Source organism: Peromyscus leucopus, chromosome 17 (genome assembly GCF_004664715.2).
Source record: "Peromyscus leucopus breed LL Stock chromosome 17, UCI_PerLeu_2.1, whole genome shotgun sequence".
Lineage (NCBI taxonomy): Eukaryota > Metazoa > Chordata > Mammalia > Rodentia > Cricetidae > Peromyscus > Peromyscus leucopus.
In genome coordinates this window covers 39023060-39046291 of record NC_051077.1, presented here as the reverse complement: position 1 = coordinate 39046291, position 23232 = coordinate 39023060, and the positions used below count along the sequence as shown (strand labels likewise).

The window sequence follows — 23232 nt, the reverse complement described above, 5'->3', positions numbered from 1 at the left end:
ATAGTTTTCAGGATATGTAGTTTTAGGATGAATAAAATTTGGAAGCTATAGTAAAATACATAGCTTATTTCTTTGTTCTCCTTATGATTATGATTGATAGTCAATATGGAAAATGCACTTGTAGTTTAAGAAGCCCTTAAACAATTATATTCAAGAAATCCTGGTGTTTGTTATACTTAACAAGCTAATATGTGTTTCTGTTGAACTCCAACTTCATATAGTCTCATTGGAATGATTTTCTTCCAATGTACAAAAGAATTTCAACAACTGACTAGTGAATAAAAAAAAAATGCACAAAGTGAAGAAAGAGTCCCATAAATTCCAGTAAATTATCTATAGGAAACCAGAGCTAATTCATTAATAACTAGATGGCAAGATAGGAACAGCAATGTTTCATAAAAGAGGTATGAGGGAAAACCCAAAGCATTGAGTGTTGTGTTCTTTATGGAGGGAGGAATTTACACATCATATCAGCAATTTACTATGGATTGTGGAATATCGAAATCAGAGTGATGACTAATATGAGCATGTATTATTGAAATCCCACGTATAATTTGTTAGAGAAACCAAATGTTCCAGGAAAAAGAGAAAACAGGAGGTCAGAGGCATTGCAAAAATAAAATGTAATTCTCAAAGCCAAGGTGAGAAAGATTTTTTTAAAGACATGCTATATGGGGATGTTCTCTAGTAATTTGAGAAAGCAATTCTCAGACTATGGTGGGGAAGGGAAAGAAAGCAGAGGGTTAAATGGCAGACTGGTCAATACAGGCTAAAATGGTGGAACTTTCACAGAGAAGTTGTCAAGCTTTCATGGAATCTTAAGGTAAGAAGAGGTGGCAAACGTAGAACATGAGTGTAGCTCAGTGGTTAGAATCTACATTCTTTTAGATTAAATCCTCATTTTACACACACACATGCGGGGGGGGGAGAGAGAGAGAGAGAGAGAGAGAGAGAGAGAGAGAGAGAGAGAGAGAGAGAGAGAGAGAGAATAAAATAAAAAACTACCTAAACAAACAGCAGCAACAATACAACTCAATAAAAAACAAACTAAAAAGTCTTGGTTTATTGTTGAGTGATTTGGAAATAATATAAATGTCTTAAAAGCAATGTGAAAGATCATAGTGATGAGATTGAATTTGGAAAGGTGCACATATATAACTTTTCAAAACAGAAGATGGAATGGTAAACAAGGATCTTTGTTTTGAAACAAAAGGAAATGAGTAAAGATTTGTCAAATTCACTTCAAGTATCATTCATTTATCAATTAATCTGGGTACAGCTCTTGGAAGTACTAGAGAATGAATATTTTTCAGTCTGTGGCTGTGATAAATATCCAGACAAAAGCAGATTAAGGAAAGATGGCTTTATTTTAGATTATAGTTCCAAAAGGAATTAGTCCATCACATCAGGGAAAAACAGGGCAGCAGGCAAGAAAAGCATAGTGGCCAAAACAGAATGCTGGCTAGTCATATTGGATCTGTACTTACAGAGCCAAGAGTGAGTGAGAAGTGAGGATGGGCTGTAAAATCACAAGGTATTTTCATTTCCTCTACCAACCTCCCCAAATAGGGGACCAAGTGTTCAAACACATGAAATAAGGAGTTGGGAGAGGCATTTCACATTCAGACCACATCAGTCAATATTGTAATATTCATGATAAGCATTGGTTTACTGCCTATTCCTTTATTGTTTTTTAATATTCCTTGATTTCCTTTCATGGAATCATTCAAGTTCCAACATAAATGTGCTGCACTTCAAAGTCTATGTTCGTGCCTTGAATTACAGAAGCAAAAGCAGTGTGTCTGTTATCATCCCAGTCAACAATCATACATGTGTCCAGAGTTTAGACAAAAGATTGACTACCAGGACATTGAAACTTGGCATGACAATGGACGAAAGTTGTGAACATACTCCCTTACATGCTGTGTGCTGGCAGATCCTTTCAAATAACCACACTCAATTTCCCACTGTTTGTTTCTATTGCTATCTCAGTCTTGTCCTTTTGAGGCTCTTTCTCCATTCTATGAGCTTCTGAAATCAAGCCTGTAAGCTGGGTGTGGTGGAACATAATTGGCATCCTATACAGCATCTGGGAGGTAGCAACAGGAGGACCAACAGTTTTAGGTCATCCTTAGGTTTACAGGGAGTTTGAGACCAGCTTGGACTACAAGAGACCTTGCAACAACAACAACAACAACAACAAAAAGCAAAATAAGAAAGCAAACAAAACAATCAAGCTTGCAAATTTCAGTTGGCTTAAGTTATCAATAAGTATTTGTATTCAGCATATCCTCCATCTACCCACATGCCTTCAAGAGTCACAGACACATAGCTTGGAGACTGAAGAAGAAAAAGCATTTCTAAGTGACTCTAACATAACCACCTGAGTCAATTGGAGGTGACAAAGAATTACCAGCAACACCAAAAACCTCATTAAACCAAAATGACCATAAACTTATCCTTTTATGATCACCAAATGTAATCAATCATCATTTCATCGACAATATAGCATTTAAAAATGTACAACAATGGTTTCCCATTTCATTAAGATATTAGTTTTTTTTATAAGTATGTCATGGGGCGGGAGAGGTGGCTCAGAGTTTAAGAGTACTAACTACTCTTCCAGAGGACCCAGGTTCAATTCCCAGCACCAACATGGCAGTAACTCCAGCTCCAGGGGATCTAGCACCCTCACACAGACATACATGCAGGCAAAACACCAATGCACATAAAATAAAAATAAATAAATTATAAGTATATGATATGACATGTTCCTGAAGACATCACTGTATATATCAAGTAAAGACAGTGAATTTGGTTGCAAAAATAATATTTCCAGCAGAATTTTTCTAGACTGAGCAATCTGAGAAATAAATACATTATAAACAATCCTAAGATCTCTGATGTACTGTTAAGAACTGATACCACAAATGCAGAAATTTACTGTGATTTTCAAGGGCACATCTTTAAAGGATCAACTCTTTTAGCCTAGACTTTGACAGAACTCTTATTAATGATTAGGAAAGGAATAAGGATCTAGATACAAGTGAGGGAAAAGTAATCACATGTACATCCAAGTACTGGTTTTATTTCTAATCAAACATTTAACTGGGTAACTCAGATGACCTTCTCTTTTCTTTTTCTTTCTTTACCCATAATTTGAGAAGATTAGACAAATTTTCAACAAGCTCAAACCTTCTAGAATTTTCACTGTGATTTCTCTATGTAGCTTGATTCCCATATGGTGCCTTTATCTGAAAATAGTACAAATGTGGGAAGAAACCTAGGAGGAGTGTGTGACGGCCCATGAGTATCAGATGAGGAATTTCATGAAGTTGCTTATATTAGAATTCAAGAGAATAGACGACCTTAGCAGACTGGGCTATAGGAATAACCATGGCAACTCGTTCACTGGGCAGTGTCATGATTAAAAGTCATTAAATAGATTGAATTTAAAGTGGTAAGGAAGTTTAAAACCAAAAATTAGATGTTGCATTTCACTAACATATACTGTACTTTTTGTCCTCAATTTCTGAAGAGAAAATATGTCACTCTATCTATTTTCAGTCTTTACTTCTGTTTGTAGAGAAGATACACTTCTCTCTGGAAATTGTCTTTTGAGTACCATGGCAACCACATCCTTTCAGTCAAGTCTGTCCTGTGGGCTGCGCAATTTAAGACATTTGAAAATGCCACTGAAGAAGATAACACCAAACAGACATGAAAGGGTATCCTTTAACATGAAAGTGGGAGATGTTCTTAGTGTTTGCTTAAATGAAATGCCAAGAATGGGGAGGGTGAAGAGGAATCAACCAATCCAGAAACTCTGAAGATCCTAGTGCCCCCTCAATCTTGAATTATGTCAGAGTGTGCTGTTTGCTCCTTTCCTGCTTTTCAGCATTGAGGTTGAAGACCATGGTTAAGGAGGACAAAGGACAGAAATGGTAAGACTTTAGCTAAAAGGTAAGGAGGGTTACAAAGACTGGTGGCATAGTCCTTACAGGGCTGTGTACATAGGATGTCCCCAAGGTCCAAGTGAGCACATATCTCTCCTATGACAGAATCCAAGACTTCCAAATCTTAGAAGGACTGTGCCTTGAGATTCTATGTCATCACAGAAATCGAGAGCCACTGACTGCTCGATAATAGGAAGTGACATTTTCCTATGATAGGTGCAATGGAAAGATGTAGTTGTGGGGCACTGTGGAGCACAGGATTCAGCACAAGCCTCCAGGGATGAAGTTTACTTCCTCTCCATTGGTTGGTGAATAGGGTGTGACAGGCAAATGCAGCCATTATGTGATGATCAGAAAACTACTGAGTCTGGAGAGATGGCTCAGCTGCTAAAATCACTTGTTCTTGTATAGGAACCAGGCTTGATTGCCAGCAACTATACCATGGATGGCTCACAATCATCCATACCTTCAGTTCCAAGGGATCAGATATCTTCTTCGGTCCTCTGCAGGCACCAGGCATACCCTTGGTGCACAAACATATGTGAGCAAAACACTCATACACGTAAGATAAAATTCTAAAAACTTGATTTTTTTTTTAAAACAGAAACTACTTCTAAATGTGCAAGGTCAGTAATCAAACTGAATGTGATATACTTGTATCCCACAGGACAGCTGAACATTCTTCAGAGGCAACACAATAATAGTGGGGTAAATGCTTTCTTCCTCTTATTAAATATTATAGTGTAAATGTTCTATATAAATATTTTAAATAAAATTAGTATTCTAATTTTCATTTGCTTTTAAAAGGAATGCTAAATTATTGAATGTAATAACAAACCAGTTTTTTTAGGTTTGTTTTATGTGTATGTTTTTCCTCTATACATTTATGTACACCATGTGTGTGCTGGTGCATGCAAAAGTTAGAAAGCAGCCTTGGATCTAGGAAACTGGCATTACTCATGGTTGTGATCGTCCATGTGAGTGCTCTGAACTGAACCTGTGTCCTCTGCGCAAGTAGCAGCTGCTCTGAACTGCTGAGCCATCTCTCCAGTCTCAAAACAGTATTTTTAAAGTCTTTTCTAAGAAACAACTTTATTAAGAAACAACTATATGTATTTTGCAGTAAAGAGGGTTAAATACCTAAAGGAGAAATTGATTAGGATATTTTACATAGGATTTCCCATATTAATAGTTTGTTGTGTGTCAATATTTAGTGTCATTTCAATCAATTAAATAGATACTCTATGTCTTGTTTAATCCATGTCTAGAAAGTGCATGCCAATAAAGACATGCTTTCCCTTGTATCTGAAGGTAGTATGTGTCATTAATATTACTATTGTTTTTTCTAGTTGTGTAAATTTTCTTTAACATTTTTAGGAGCTCTATTGTATACTTAACAAATATTTGAAGGTAGTAAATATTTCTGGTGATTTGATGTGGGGATGATCAATGGAAGTACTCAGTGCTACTTGATTTTTAATAAAATTTTCAGTAAAGGGAGAAAGGATTCAATAATAGCATCATGAATTTTAATACTTGATTTCCTATTAGGTAAAACTAGAGTCTCTTCTAACATTATTTACTTCAAATTTTTGACAAATAATATTCTTCTTTCAACACTAAAATGATTGTTACAGAGACAGGCTATAATATTTAGAAAACTTGAAGTTTTTTATTTTTGTCTTTTTCATTCTCTCTTTAATTATGAAGTTTGCAAATGAATGGCTGCTCCTAGGAAAGATTATTCTGAGTGAGGTAACCCAGACACAGAAAAACAAACTCACATATTATCTATCATCTGCTGTTTCTAGCTCCAAATCTTCAGATGTAAGTCTATAACATGGAGTGACTGCAGAATCTAGGAAGACAAAAAGGGGTCATGGGTTGGGGGGCGTGTAGGGGGAAATAGGAAGATATAGGAGATATGAAGGGAGGAAACAAGAAATACAGGGAGGGCACTGTATTGAGGAGGAAGAGGAAGGTCAACAGGGAAGAGGTAAAGAGGGAAGAGGGAAAAATAACAAAAAAGATTGTTGATAAAGCCTCAAGAAAACATACTATTTTTATTATTATAAAATCTACATGTACACACACACACATACACACACACAAAATGATGCATGCCACTTGGACTGACATTGGTCCCACAATAGCCATAAACTATCAAATAAACACCAGTACCAAGCATGATAAACCTCTGCCCAAGCTGTTGGTCAGAGTAGTTCAAGTGACTCCCAAAACAATATAGGGTATTGGTGTAGCCCCTGGTTGCCTCTTAGAGGTCCCTATTGCTGAAAATACTACGCACATAGGATTCAGGTCTCTGATGACCTGAGATGGATGTAGCCTGAAAGCCTCCTTCCTATAGTCTAGTTTCCATAGTACCAGAAAGGACTATTCAAGCTGCCAAGGGAGAGACACAATCAATAGTCCTATCCAGGTATGAAGCCTATGAACCATAACAATAGCCAACAAAGCACGATATTATTAAAGGTGCAATATTGGGGCTCATATGTTGACACTAACTAACAGCTGTCTAATTAGACTTAAGGCCAACTCAACTGGAGGGAAATCATGCCTAGTACTAGAAAACTATTCCATACATGGGCTAGTGGGCTCATGAATCAAAGAAGAGAACTTACTGCTGCCACTATACTTGGCAAAATCATAACTACACTCTAAAACTTATCCTTTCATACTCATAGATAAGTGTCGCTATCACATCTCATTACAGTAAATGGGAGAACATTAAAAAAAAAATCCACAACAAGACACATGGAGACCAACTGATTGTGGAGAGCCCATGCTAAACAAATACACCTACAGCACAACTCCCACACCTAAGGCCCAGGAACATCATGGAAGAGGGGGTAGAAAGATTGTAAAAATCAGAGGACCAGGAAGTCTGCCATGAGACTGTCTCCCAGATGTGGCAGCACAAGCAAGACCTCAACAATGACACGCTAATGTGGAAGTGGGAATAATCCCACAGGTTCCCACTTACCCCATAGGCAACCAATAAGAGAGGGACAACTAGTCTCCTCCAGGATGTGCCCTCTAATTGGTTAACTAATACAAGCTGGTCAGCCTGTGGTGATATTGTGTTCCCCAATATATTGTGCATCCTAATAAACTTATCTGGGGGCAGAGAACAGCTACTAGATATAGAGGCCAGAAAATGGTGGCACACACACCTTTAATCCTAGCATTTTGAAGGCAGAGATCCGTCCGAATCTCTGTCAGTTCAAAGCCACACTGGAAACAGCCAGGCATGGTGACACATGCCTTTAATCCTAGGAAGTGATGGCAGAAAGCAGAAAGGTATATAAGGCGTGAGGACCAAGAACTAGCACCTGGTTAAGCTTTCAGGCTTTTGAGCAACAGTTCAGCTGAGATCCATTTGGATGCGGACACAGAGGCTTCCAGTTTGAGGAAATGAGATCAACTGAAGAATTGCCGAGGTGAGGTTAGTTGTGGCTTGTTCTGTCTCTCTGATCTTTCAGCGTTCACCCTAATACCCGGCTCCAGGTTTGTTTTATTAATAAGACCTTTTAAGATTCATGTTACATCAGCCCAAAAAATCATGTATATACAAATAACAAAAACAGACTCACTGTATTGTATTTATATATGTGTGTGTGTGTATGTGTGTGTGTGTGTGTGTGTGTGTGTGTGTGTGTAAAACAACAATAAAGAAAAGGAGCCAACAATTGGAGTGTGGGGAAAGATATTTGAAAGGTTGGTAGGAGAAAAGGAAGGGTGAAGTGATATAATTATATTTTAATTAAAATATATTCATCTACTATAAAAATATTTATTAAAAATAAACCCAAACTTTAACATTACTCTAAGGTCTACTCTTTAAGGTTTACTCTTTCATACATGTAAAAATATTTATATACATGCTATGATTTAGATATATGCTTGTGTCAGGAAGTAGGAAGAAGGCCCAAAGAAATTACAGGCTGGTGAGTTAAGAATGTTTTAAAACTGGAAAGATTTTATACATGTTAGGAAGGCTATGTAGAAGTGACAGGACTAGATGCATGGTGTATGGATGAACCTTCCATTTGGAGGATTGAAGACACTTACAAAGCAGGTAAAAATGAGAACAGGGTCCTGAAACATTAAGAGGGTTCACCAAACAGCCAAAATAATGGGCTTTTCTAAGGAACATTTCTCAAACTTCTAAATTTGCATAATGATCAAAGATACTTTAAAAACTCTTTCGACAGAAACAGTTGAATGTAATGGGTAAAAGAGTAGTTCACATGGCTAGAGAAATAGGTGGATGACTTTGGTGGAGTCTTTCCAGTCCTACGGTCCATTCTGTCTTGATGCTGGTGGGAAACTATCAGGATGAAATAGATCATTCCTCTAATTTGCTGCATGGTTACTCATTCTGAATTCCTCATATCTAGTCTATTCCTGTCAATTATCACTGGAGAAATATAATGGAAATAACAACAGAAGTGTAATTTGAGCCTCATGAATACATTTTCTAACAGATTTTTAAAGTAGCAACAGCAAAAGAGAATAATAATAATTTAAAGGATATATTTCACTCAACAAAACACAGGACATAAAGCAAAATCATTCTAACAGCCAATCAGTAACTCAAAATCACTTAAAAAGTTTTTTCCTGCTGTCTTGAAAATCTAGTGCATCTCAATTCATAGATTAAATTTTCATGAGAAGCACATCATATATATATATATGTATATATATATATATATATATATATATATATATAGTGCAATTTATAGTATAGTAAAAAATCAGATTCACATTCCAAAGTTACTACAAACAAAACTGAAATTTTCACTGAATTGAGTACCTAAAATTACCTTGCTGCATGACGCACAGTAATGGTGATTTGTTCATTTGTTTTGAAAAATGAATTAGGATCTTAAACTAAAGTTTACCATTTTATGATATTTTCTAAAATGTATGCCTATTCAAGATAATTAAAGTAATGTGTGTCAGTTCAGCTTTAAAATAATACTAGAGTTTTTAAGAAAGTGAAAAGCCACTCTATACTTAGAAATAAAAAATGATTACTCAAAATTTTCTCATAATGTTTGTGCCAATTTACATAATACTATTTTTTAGAAATAACGCTTTTCCTGCAGTGTTGGGGATTGAACCATGGACAGTGTACATTCTAGGTAATTATTCTACTACTGGTGTTTACTCCTAGCTTATGGTTAAATTTAATACACATTGATTGCCATAACACAAATATATAAACTCAATAGTTTTAAGTAAATTACAACAATTTCAATTTTAAAATAAATTGTGTCTTTCTAGCTACATCAAAAATATGCTTTTCCTTTCCCTGGAAATTCAAATTTACTTTATTCATGTAAAGAACAGTGATTTTTTTTTTTAAAGCAAAGCACACATTTTGCTGCCATTTTCATCTCTGGTACTTAATATCTGGAGAGAATTATTTTTGTTTAAAGAAATGTTGAGTAAGAATTAACAGTGGGCCAACAAGAAGCTCAGCACATGAAAAGCACATTCTACCAGGCCTGAAGACCTGGCCACTGGGCTAGATGTTTCCCAGCTTACATGGCAGAAGGAGAATGCCCACTTCTGCAAGTTCCACACATGCGCATTGCATATGTACCATTCCACATACATAATAAACAAGTGTAAAAACTAACTGTTAAGTGAATCAAAGGGTTCAATGATTTATCATTGTGGATGCTCACTTGCAAGATTTATAAATGTGTGTTTCATTTGGAATAACCATGGAGTTTAAGTAACTACTAAAGGGCCATAGAGGAGGAGGGAATCTTCCAATGAAGAGAGGATAGAACATAGAATGATTTAAAAAAAAAAAAGTAAATGGGAATGATAAAACTAGGAGGATTAAATGGGATGGGAGATGGGAAGGTAGGGTAGATGAAGGAATATGGGGAGGGAGGGATATCTAACGGTAATAGCCTTCTGAAAAATCCACATAGAAACATACTGCCATAAAAGATCCCTAAAATGTACATAAACACATATATTAAAAAGAGTTTAAATGTAGCTACCGTATAGTGAGGGGACAATACCCTAACTAGACATAACCTAATACCAAATCAATCAAACAAACAAACCAACAACAACAAAAAATAAAAATAAAAATAAAACAGTACCATCAATGAGTTACCTCTATTTGATTTGTTGACCTGTGGAGTTTTTTTTTTTTCCTCTCTTTTTTATTTCCTTTTATTTTATTTTACAATACCATTCAGTTCTACATATCAGCCATGGATTCCCTTGTTCTCCCCCTTCCTGCCCCCCTCCCTCCCCCCCAGCCCACTCCCCATTCCCACCTCCCTCAGGGCAAAGCCTCCCCTGAGGACTGAGTTCAACCTGGTAGACTCAGTCCAGGCAGGTCCAGTCCCTCCTCCCAGACTGAGCCAAGCGTCCCTGCATAAGCCCCAGGTTTCAGACAGCCAACTCATGCAATGAGCACAGAACCTGGTACCACTGACTAGATGCCTCCCAAACAGATCAAGCCAATCAACTGCCTCACCTATTCAGAGGGCCTGATCCAGTTGGGGGCCCCTCAGCCTTTAGTTCATAGTTCATGTGTTTCCATTCATTTGGCTATTTGTCCCTGTGCTTTATCCAACCCTGGTTTCAACAATTCTTGCTCATATAAACCCTCCTCTTTCTCGCTAATTAGACTCCTGGAGCTCCACCCGGGGCCTAGCCATGGATCTCTGCATCCAGATTCCTCAGTCCTTGGATGGGGTTTCTGGCACAACTATTAGGGTGTTTGGCCATCCTATCACCAGAGTAGGTCAGTTCCGGCTGTCTCTCGACCATTGCCAGCAATCTATTGTGGGGGTATCTTTGTGGATTTCTGTGAGCCTCTCTAGCACTTTGTTTCTTCCTTTTCTCATGTGGTCTTCATTTACCAAGGTCTCCTATTGATTTGTTGACCTGTGAAGTTCTATAGCACCCTCCCCCTAAACATTACAAGCTATTGCCATTTTTCTTGGTTACTCTCCAGAATTTGGCAGTAAAACCCTATTGCTGAAGACACCAATTACTTGAGTCATAAATATAGACACGTCAATTAAGCAAATATTCACATTACCAGGAGAGGGTAGGATTTTTTAAAGCACAAACAACAAAAGCAGTAAAGAAAAAGGCCAATATATTTTATCACATTTAAATTTAAAATCCTGAATATACACCACTACAAATGAAAGAAGACAATTCGCGGACTGCACATAAAATTTATGTCTAATAAAACATGGGCATGTAGTAAAAGCATACCATGATTCAATAAGCAAAAGACTCAATATTCACTGGGAAAATAACATAGGATATATACAAACCACATGCAAATCCAAAATACAGAATGGCAAAAAAAAATAAATAAATAAAGTCACATTAAACATACAGGTCGTCTAAAGATTACAGAAACTCATGTGAAAGTCACAGTGAGTCTGCTGCACCTCAAGAAGACTGGCGACTTTTCAGTTTGAGCATCAGGAATAACTTTTAGAAAGAAAGTTGGTAAGGAGCATACACATACCAATTAAATCATTTAAATACAGATTTGTCAAAATCATATGTAGCATAAATGGCACCCATTTTTGGTGTATGTTCATATTTATAGGAATATGCTGATATTTGAAAGGAAAAGCTCCTGAAATATATGAACAAATTTGGAGTCATCCCAGAAGTCATTTTTAAGGTATATGAGATAGGCTTTATATTTATCTATGGAACAAAATAGTATCATAGAACCTTAATACTAACATCAGACAATGCCACTTTGTGATCATTAGACTGTGACCAATAGATTAAACAACAATTCTGAACTCATGTTGAGGAAAAAGGCAAACTAGGAACATTTCAAATCACAGGCATAACCAGACATTCTCTCTCTTGTCCAAAATGAGTGACTCTTCTTTCCTAACTACAGGCAGTCTTGCCCTATTACTTCCATGTCAATAATATTTATTAAATATTTAATAATAGAATCATTCCTACTTCCTATTGAAAGCAACTCAGAATGATGTCTCATTTAAGTCCTATTTTTAACTAAACATGATTCCAAATCTGCTTATACCCATTTAACAGCCTTTTTTTTTTTTGAAGTAGTTCATACTCTCCTATGTTATACTGTCTCTGTCTGAGATAAGATCCATTTATTCAAACACAACTAGACTTCCTTGTTCCCCACACCTTATCTTTAACCAAGGATGAATTTAAATTTTTTTCCTAAATTGGGTCTGTATTGAATATGCCATGATTTTTTTCTTGTCATTATTCCCCAAACAATAAGCAATAAAGCTATTTACACAGCACTTACATGGCATCAGGTACTCCTAAAGTAATCTAAGATACTTGACAGTGTATGGAGACTATGTCTGTGCTATATGTAAATACTATGCCATTCCATAGAGGGAACTTGTTTGGTATCCTTGAGGATCCCTTGAACATCCATAAATCCTGAGGAAGGAATGACTGAGAGGTTTTCAAGCTAGTCTTTATTTGGAAGGTACCAGCAAATAAGGAACAAAAATAGACATCAAGAAATGACTCATTTCAGGACAGTGGTTACTCCTTCGGTAAAAGGAGAATGGTAGGCAGTAGGGATTTGGACTCTGTCTTCAAAGTTACGTTGCTCTTTTCTCTTGAGGCACATAAAGTATTGAACCAAGTTTAAGCACGGAATAGCAGAGTCAGAGACTAGTCTGAAGCGTCAACTCATAATTTCAAAGCTCATTTAGATAATTATAGGACTAAATAAAGAATAAAATGAAAAGGCAGGCTATGATTCACAATATTGCAAGCTGTGATGCTGAAATCGCGCCAAGAACAGAGATCAACACACGCAGTACTAAAAACTTCAACGGGACCTGTGAGCACTGTTGTGTTTGTTGTATGTTGTATGTATGGATAGACAGACAGATAGAAATCAGAGAGCTTACTTTAGAAACAGCCAAGTTCAAAAATACAGTCAGGCAAGTAATTTTTCCTCCTTTGGTAACAGCAGTGAATTATAATTTATATTCTCATGAGGAAATTTAGTAAAATGATATCTGGCTAATATGAATGAACAAATTAAAAGATGACACAGACATTTAGATTTGAATCATCAAAATCTATACATAGGGACTCCAGTCACTCTTACTATCTTATTCCAAGTTACTTTATTAACCTTCCAAAAGCCTTAAATTAAAAAAAAAAAGATACTGCTACTTCTTGTACACTTTTACTTCCCTATTTTCTTATGTCTGTGACATTATTTGTGCTCTTTTTGTTCACTAATTGCCTCTTCTCCTTTACACATGGTTTACAGTCTCTGTGATCTACAATTTGTAATTAATGTGCCAACTGTTTTATGAAACAGTCTTGAGTAACTAAACTGAAGTACTGGGTCACCCTTAGGAAATTACGTAGCTCTCCATCCTTATATCTCTTGGATGTTGTTCATGATTTTCTTAATTTACTCAGTTAATATTTTTGCTCACTCTGTAAGTAATGCTATCTCACAGAGATCCTTGCAGCTATGCTTCCTTCCAAGCTTCTCTTGCTAATGACTTTCTTCCCTAATTGTTCTTTCCAACTCTCTTGATACATACTCCATACTGCCCAAGCAATGATCATGGAGTCACAAGACACATTATCAAGGAACTGCTTTAGAATCTAGATAGATGGTAACTGAATACTCTGGTAAAGCTCATTAAACTCACATCTTCTTTTCGAGATCTGAATGTCTGGAATTTTGTTGCAGTTGTTGTGGTTATTATAGTTGTTGTTAATAAAATGTGTACTGATGTCATTCTGCTGAGCTTCTTTCCAAAATATCAGTGTGGTAGTTTAAATGAGAATGTTCCCTATAGCCTCCAGCATTTGAATTTTTGGTCCTCAGCTGGTGGTGCTATCCTGGAAGGCTAGGGTGGTGAGGCCATGGTAGAGGAAGTATGTCACTGTGTATAGGTTCAAGGACTTGAAAGCTACTCACCATTCCCTGCTGTGGGATGGTCTGTATATCAAATTACTCTGATTGGTCAATAAATAAAACACTGATTGGCCAGTGGCTAGGCAGGAAGTATAGGCAGGACTAACAGAGAGGAGAAAAGAAAGAACAGGAAGGCAGAAGGAGTCACTGCCAGCTGCGCCATGACAAGAAGCATGTGAAGACGCCGGTAAGCCACGAGCCGTGTGGCAGGGTATAGATTTGTGGAAATGGGTTAATTTAAGCTATAAGAACAGTTAGCAAGAAGCCTGCCAAGGCCATACAGTTTGTAACCAATATAAGTCTCTATGTTTACTTGGTTGGGTCTGAGCGGCTGTGGGACTGGCGTCTGTCCTGACTGTGGGCCAGGCAGGAAAACTCTAGCTACAATTCCCAGTTAATTCTGCTTCTTGCTTGTAGTTACAGATATGAACTCTCAGATTTTGTTCCAGCCAACATCTCTGCTGGATGCTACCATGCTTATCTGCCGTGAAGCACTCCTATCCCTTTGGAAACTTAAACCAAATAAACCCTTCTATAATTTGCCTCAGTCATAGTATTTTATCATAGTATCAGAAAAGTAACCAATACAAATATAAAGACCCAGGTTAGAACTGAGTATTCTGCTATTTAATTCTGGCTGCCAACATGCAAGGCATATTGTTACTATCTGCTCTCTTTGGAGTCCTGATAAGGACCAAGTTGGCCTAGCCTTAGGAAAATGTTCTGTTCTTTTTGCCAGAAGACCCTGCTTCATTCCTCCATTTAATAGTCCTTACAATAAGAATTTTTACTTGCTTTCTTTTACTCCTTCATATAGATATAATATCTATAATATAATCTTCATAATATATAATATATAATCTTCATAATATATATGATGTTATTGGAGTATAGTGATAGTACAATTGCCTGGTCAATTCAATGAACATGTTGAATATTACACAACTTCTTATTTTATTACAGACTTTTACCAAGGACAAGTCAGAGAAAAATGATGACACAAGAGACCTGAAATATGAAGAAAATAATCCTTTTGGGGGATGCTTTAGGAAAAAGTTTTATGACCTAAGTTTCTGAGTGATATAAATCTTTTACAGACAAGCAATAACATGAAGAATCTTATTAAAAGACAAAGAGCAAATTTCATTAAAAATGTGTACATTGAGTAACATTTTGAATTCTGTTTTACTTCGTTGTATAAAGGCATTTGAACTATAACAACCTTTATATGTGTACTCATATATATATATATATAAATATATATATAGGATGCAGACTTTTGAATACATATATAAATATACCCATGTACATAAATATATTCATACAATCCCAAACACATACATATTTAAATTCCAAAGATGACAAAAAGATATTTAGTTAAATAATCCTCCAAATATGAAAATTATTTTTAATCTCAAATATAAAACAATTTCAGCCAGGCATGATGGCTACACCTGAGTGTCAGTAGTTAGGAGAGGTTGATGTAGGAGGGCCATGAATTTGATCTCAAGCTACAAAATGGACCAGATCCTGTCCCTCAAGAAAACAAAATTGCACTTCAAAATTATAAGCCTTTAGAATACTTCAGAGGGGGTGGGTATGAAATAAGGCCTCTCCAATAGTCAATAGCCATCACACTCCTGCCATTTAATACTTGTTACCCAGAGATGAAGAATGTGAAGCTACAGAATGCCTTAACCTATCCTTTACAAACTTGCTTTCTCTCCCATTAATCAACACTCAAAATTTTAGAGAAAAGCCTCACTTGAATGGCTAAGGTTTAACTACTTTCCTTTTCATTACTTAGCCTCTCCGTTGATAGACTTTTGTCAGTGAGGAAACTGAGGCTCTGCATGGAAAAAATTAAACTGAACAGGAATGAATAATATATTAAAAGAAAACCCAACAGAAACAATGTGAAGTCCAATAGAATTGTTACATCCAATGGTTTACATGTCATTTTAGTAAAAAACAATAAATTGTGTACAAGTGACAGGATAAAAAATAGGGGTTTGTATGTAGGAGAGAGTGTGATTGAGTGACCAAAAAGATGCCAATGTAAGTCTGGTCCAGAAAACTCCCACTCCACACATAGGACAGCCAAGGCTCCATCTCCATCCCACCCAAAGGGTAGAACAACAGAACCTGTAGAAGAGGGAATCAATCAAATTAGCTACAACTCGATAACATGAAGCTTCCTTCATTTGCGTAGCAAGAATGACAAGAGAAGAAATTGAGAAACTGCATGTTCAGTGGCTCATCATAATAACCAGGTCAGAACTTAAACCAACCAGAGCTGTTCTCAAGTGCACCGTGAGAAGAAAAACCAAGCAATCTCAAACAAAGTGACTTACCTTAACCTAGTTAGGGGACTGTTAAAATGGAGAACCCTGCAGGCTATCACCATTCATGGAGCTCAGAGCTCTAGTATGCCTGTGTCTGTTTCTCTTTTTCAGTATACTCTGGGTACATTAAAAAAAAAAAAAAAAAAAAAAAAAAAAAAAAAAAAAAAAACATATTTACAGCCAGACGAAGGTCACTCACTCCTTTAATCCCAGTACTTGGCAGGCAGAGGCAGGCAGAGCTCTGTGAGTTGGAGATCAGCCTGTTCTACAGAGTGAGTCCCAGAACAGCAGGGATACATAGAGAAGCCCTGTCTCAAAAAACAAACAACAACAACAAAAAAAAAAGCTTATTTTCTCTCTGCTATTATACAATGGGCTTTTAGGGATGGAAATTGTGGGGAGGCCATTATATTAGGCAAACCAGTGGAAAACAAAGATTGTTATAACATTTATTATTCAGATTCCTCTCAGGAGCTGATTAAACAATCTAAAGTCATACCTGGTAACACATCTTCATGAGATTTATGTCCATATTTAAGGCAAATTCAGGAAGAACAGAGGGCTTTTCTGTGTCTGTTGCTTCTTAATTGCTCTCAGCTCAAAATAACCTTATGTCAATGTGTTCTTGATGCCCTTTGATACATTCTAACATTATGAAATACATACATATATGTATGTATGTATGTATGTATTTAAATACGAGTTTTCGTCCTGTGTAAGAACACTAATCTTGGGGAGATGTCAACCGTTTTCATTAGACTGTGAAAATGGAATGCCCTTTGTCCTTCCAGCCTTAAGTGGAGCATTTTAGCAAAGATAAACTTAGTATGGGCACTTAGTTTTTCTCAATTAAGTTGACACAGCTGGTGTGGGAATGCATCTCCTCATCTCTCTGCTTACCAGAAGCGTTTGGGAAGCAGAAATAACACTTCAGCAGGGATTTCTCTTGGTAATGAAAATTGCAGAACAGTTTCAATAGCAGTCAACATTAAAATCCATTAAGTCATCTTTCTTATTGTGCTTAACGCCATCAGATTCAGTGAGTGAATGAATGGCCACAGCTGGAAGCACGAGACATTGAAATTCAAGAACCAGTGCCATTACATCAGTGACAATGAGCCTAAGGAGCAATGAGTGGGGGAAAGACAGAAAGTCATCACTGAATTGTGATGGTAGCTCAGCAGTCAGACTAAAAATGACAAGATTTTACAATGATTCATTAAGCATGGATGCATATAGAGGAGGACAAACTCATGCAATTCTGCATGCTTAGCAATGAGCATGTAAGAAGAAATTTATAATTTGATTTGTGTCTTTTCTTAAATCAAGATAATTCTAAAGCAAGAGAGCTTTTCATTTTATCAGACAAATAGATAAAAACCAGTCAAAGAGGGGAAAAAATGTTCAAACTCCAGTGCTCTTATTTTTCTCTCCTCATTATTTTTATAGACGGTAACCATGGTGATATTCAGAAGCACAGCTCTGTTCCTTCCACAGCTTCTAAGCTTGCATATCTACAGAACACCACCTCCCCCACAGCAGTCACACTCAGAGTTCTTTGAAATGTAGTTTTGCCTCGCTTTATGTCATTTTCTTGCAAGTCTAATTAATGCAGTTTGATGTTGCTGATCTAGGGAGACCATCAAGATAACATCTTTCCCTTCCCAGCGCTGTAGGCCAGATGCTGCTATGGACATGGATAGAAATTTACCCTGATAAGAATTCCAATCAAGCTGAGACTTTTTAGCTACACATGTTAGCAGTCACTAAAACAGGCCAAACTGATGGGCATGGTATCTTTGACCCATCTTTCTGATTCTGTCAAGGTGTAAAATTACCCTTTGGAGTCATGTCAGAACCACCATCTACCACAAAGACATATGACCTATGGTCATTACAGCTGAGTAGCTCCTATTAAACCTCATAGGTACAGCTTATCTCTTAACCATGGTAGTTAACAGGCTGAAGTGGATGATGCAACACTGGTTTGAACTCCCTAAATTGCTATGGTACTTTCAACTAATCATGCCATCTCTTTATAGTAAACCTTTCAGAATATTTGCTGCCTCAGATCTAGGATTTTTTTTTTTTATTCCTATATGGTATTCTTTGACATTCATGCTCATATACAAATGAATAAATCTGAGAGGACTTCATATTTTTATAAAAAAAAATTCTCTGATCTTAACTTTGCTCCATCTCCATCCCAATTATTACTAAATTCTTTTTGCTTTTTTTCAAACTTAAAAAGATTAATTTGTTTTATGCATGTAGTGTTTTTTTTCTGTGTTCATATATATGCAACATGTATGTGCTTAGTGTGTATGGAAGTCAGAAGAAGACATTGGATCCCCTGGAACTGGAGACACTGATAGTTTTGAGCCATCATGTGGGTGCTGGGAACTGAAACCAGGTCTTCTGCAAAAGAAACAAGTGCTCTTAACCACGGAGCCATCTCTCCAGCCCTTCATTTATCCTTTACTTACTCCTTTTGTGTTTCAGTTTTTCATATACATGTATGCATGTTCATGAGGGGAGAGTATGTGTTTATATGAGTTAGGAGACCAATGTGTAGACTGGTGTGTTGTTCCCCAGTCATTGTCCCCCTTGCTTGAAAGAGGTTCTCTCACTGGATTGGAGCTCACCAAGTAGATTATGTCTCTTTATATGTGTTTTTTTTTTAAATTTTGCCATAAAAAATAAACATTAGCTGAATATTTGATACTAGAGAATATACAGTATCTTTAATGTTTTTTAGAGTTGATAAATAGCTTTATTTTACATCTAGCCCTTCTGAGACTATTCTGTTATATATGTACAAAATGGCAGAAGTAAATCTAGCCCATTTTAAAGGCTAGTAGAAATTTTGTCCTAATCCCAAACCAAAATTCAATTAATGGCTTTTTCTGAAAATACTCATGTCAGCAAATGAAACAGCAATATTTAGAATCAAACATTCTAAAGGAATCAAAATATATACTATTTTTTACATGTTGACAAAGAATGCATGCAGGGAAATATTAAAAAATCTTTGCTTTATGAAATGAATCCATTTTGCTTTTGTGAGACTGAAACATTTTGAATGTATAATAAGAACTCTGAAACTCACAACATGCAATACTCTCAAGTGAGAGCCATAGTATTTCCAGCAATAGTCACTGGGTCCAAGTTGGTATGAGGACATGCACAGAACGTGGGCATGTTATGTGTTGAAAATCAAGACTGTAACAAAGTGACATGATGCAATACATGTGACGGCTGACAGAAACACCTTGGATTCACTGTATACTTGATTCTGAGTTGTGTTTTAATCAGTGTGAGTGTGGACACCTTATACTGCTGGCTGATACTTTATGAGCCCCACAAGCAATGCCTAGTTTAGGAATCTGCTGGTTGTAGAGGATGCTCAGCAAGAAATAACCATACCTTTAATGAAAAAAGATGGCATGAATTTGAAAGCGGGAAATGGGATGGGGAAGGATGAAGAATGGGAAAATAATGTAATTACATTATAATCTCAAAAAATGAGATAAATATTCTTTAAACAAGAGAAATAGAATCAGGGATCCATAATATTAAGCATGAATAACTCACAAAGTACAGTTAAAAAAAAGTCTACTTAATTTTCCTGTGCTTTCAAAGTACATTGTGGAGTTGTTTTTATCCAGCGATATGCTGGTAAACTGACTTTCAAGGAGAACATGTCCTGATTTATAATATTTACCAATATATGCCATGTGGCCAATTTTGAGCTAGAAATGTTTTACCTGCAGGCTCCTGTTGTTCCCGAATATTTAACCACTGCTAGCAGCAGTAGGAGCCTGCTCCAGCATGCCAACAGCTTCTCCTTTGCTTTGAATAAAACCGTGGTTTTATTATATGCTTTTTCTGGTTAATTTTAGATTGCAAATTTCCCAAAGTGTCACTAGGCTAAAAAACCACTGACTCCTTTGAATCATTAAAATACTGAAACCTATGGAAGAATAAATATTCCATTTTTGATTAAAATCTGGACAGAGGGGCAGGCTCTCCTGGGTGACATTACCTTCTCTTTTTTTCTAGTGTTATGCACCCTCCTCCTTTAACTGACAACTCAGTTCTCAGCCTGCCTGTGCCAGTGAACAGACAGAGAGGAGAAAGGCACAGCAACTGTCTGCATGGCTGAGGTGATTGCAAATTAACGTTACAACCATAGGACAAGACAAAGAGAGCAAGCAGATTCTTCCCACATTAATTGGATTTTTGAAATGCCTATATTGTAGCCACCAGGTATACCCACCATAACCACAGGGATTGTCTCCTTGTTCTATTCCTATGCTTTCTCCTTCCTCTAGTTTGAAAAATCAAATCATAATTGCAGCCCCCTTTTGCTTAAATCTGCCTACTTCTCTACACCAAGGTTCAACAATATTTTTCTGTAAAAGGCCAAATGAAAAATATTTGAGACTTTCTGAGCCGGACAGTCTCTGAAGCAACTATTGAACCCCACTACTTTAGCCCACAGCCATCACATGTAATATAAATGCATGAGCAAGACTATGTCTAATATTTGCAAAAGAGGCAATAAGATTTGGCCTGAGGATCACAGCTTGCCTACTCTTCTTTCAGACAGCCTTAGAAAACATGGGTTATGATCTTGTTGATTCAGCATCACAGGCAGCTCACAGTAAACACTTACAAACCCTTGTTTTGATAAACCAGAAGAATAAAATAATTCAATACTCCTTCAGTTTCTCAGAGCATACTCTTGTCATTGAGATTTCCCATGTGTTTTACATAGCGGTATGGTGTGTGTCCTAAATGTGGGGACACATACTAATCTGCTTCACACTGCTTTGACTTTCTTTTTCTATTTGACTTGATTAGAAGGTTTAAATTTTTTTTTTGGAGAGAGTCAATTGGGAAAGATAAGACTCAAAGCACAAAGCACACACCTAAAATTCTTCTCTCGATTTAAACTTCCTTACACTTTTTATGTATTAAATATTGGTGGGTACTTTCCTCCACTAGTTTGGAAACACCACATACAGGTCAGGGACTTCTGGGGGTATGTTCATTATTATCCCTCAGATTTATTATTTACTGTTCTCATCACTGCGACCTGGCAGAAGCAACTTACAGGAGAAAGGATTTGGCTCTCAGTTGAGAGGATGCTGTTGTTAGTGGTAAGAGGGCAGAGAGAACTGGGTGTGTCAATGGGCAACACAATTTATTCTCACTTTGATGGATTCCGAAGTCAAGAGCTCAGGCCAGAAGCAGAAGTGGATACACCTTGGAGGCCCACTCCAATGGCACACTTATGCTAGTTAGACCGTAGTCCTCAAGGTTCCACAATCTCTCAAAGCAGTACCACAAACTGAAAACAAATGTCCAAATGCATGAGTCACAGCAGCTAAATAATGCTGAGGACATTCTTGCCCTGTGTCAACTATTATCACTTACATTTTACACCAGACTTCCATTGTAGTACACAAATGTGAAAGCTTAAATGGGAAGGAATACCTGCATAGACCATCACAAATTAGGTATCACAAGAAAAGAGACTTTGAACTCTACTTGGCAAATGTCAATGAAGTATTTAGAGGGCTTTGCAAGTGACATAAGGAATTACTTTCTATGAAAACATAAATTTTGTAGTGAGTTGGATGTATTGAAAATCAAGAGACATTCTAGCAGCAGGAAAATCAAGTAGAAGATTCACACAGATAATACATAACCCCAAATAAGACTATATGCATGAAAATGGTGACCTGAGAGTGGATATGTAAAAGAGTTTTCAGTGACATGAAGAGGATTAATTTCCCAGGAAGTTAAAGGAGACAGAGGGAACTTTGAATGGTTCTTCCTTTCATGCTTCCATGTAATAGCAGAGAAGAAATGATCAGAGCATGAAAAGGAGAAACAGAATAATCAGGGAAATAATTTCATTGAAGAGAGACTTGGTATGAGATAATATTAACAGACAAGAGGAAGCAAAGGACAAGACGACAGCTAATGTCTCAATGTGGACACACCTACTGAAGCTTTCAAAGCTAAAGAAGGAGCTGTTATTGCAAAGTAAATGAATGAGTTCACATGGCAAAGGGGAGAAAAATAGAGATGTGTGTGTGTGTGTGTGTGTGTGAGAGAGAGAGAGAGAGAGAGAGAGAGAGAGAGAGAGAGAGAGAGAGAGAGAGAGAGAGAGAGAAATGTTAATGACCCTAGACAGGAAAAGGAAGGTATAAAAAAGAAAGAGCCAAGAAGTTGAGTTTATTTCTGTCAACTGTATACTGTATATGAGAATTCTTAGGAGGAAGTAAAGTATTTAATTTGACAAAGAAAAAATATTCTCACATTCAGTTTATAGCATGTTTAAAAATGTAAGTTCTGTTCATAACATGTTTAAAGATTTTTACTCAGTATACAATGAAATAAGAAAAAAACTAATTTATATAAGTTATTAGGAGTCCGTTTATATGTAACATCTGGGTTTAAAGTTATAATTTAAGTATTTCAGTTCCAGTACCAGGCTAGTGCCAGTAAATGATATGCACCAGGAGGAAATTTTTATTACCTTCTTGAACATCACCTCTTTTTCATAACAGTGGGAATAATACCTATATTTTCAATTAATTGTGAAACCTATACCAGATAATAACAGTAATTAAAAAAACAGCACTTTCCATGTTGTGCTAAATAAGTGTTGCCTGTCATTTTTATTATCACAATTAAACAAAGCAAGAGCCACTCTACTGTTGTCCCTATACTCTTTGTTGAGGACTTTCGTTCTTTCAGTCTCACTAAGAAGAGTCTACCCAAGCTCGAATACATATCCCAGACTATCCTTGAATTCCTCAGCCTCCTGCCTGCTTCAGCTTCAAAAGTGAACTGTGTATCACCACATCTCACTTGGTCTTCTTTTCCATCTCCCCATAAAAATGGCTTGCCTTTACATGGGTAAAGCAAA

General features: G+C 36.7%; 1 protein-coding gene and 1 long non-coding RNA gene across 2 annotated transcripts in view; one reads left to right on the top strand and one right to left on the bottom strand.

Annotated features, from left to right (window-relative positions):
- The window catches only part of Gpm6a (glycoprotein M6A), a 264991-nt gene that overhangs the window by 163935 nt on the left and 77824 nt on the right, over positions 1-23232 (bottom strand). The window lies entirely within an intron of this gene.
- LOC114686709 lies at positions 3863-15168 on the top strand. Its single transcript, XR_003733606.1, has 3 exons — positions 3863-3944; positions 4624-4664; positions 14905-15168. It is a non-coding gene; the product is annotated as an uncharacterized LOC114686709 (long non-coding RNA).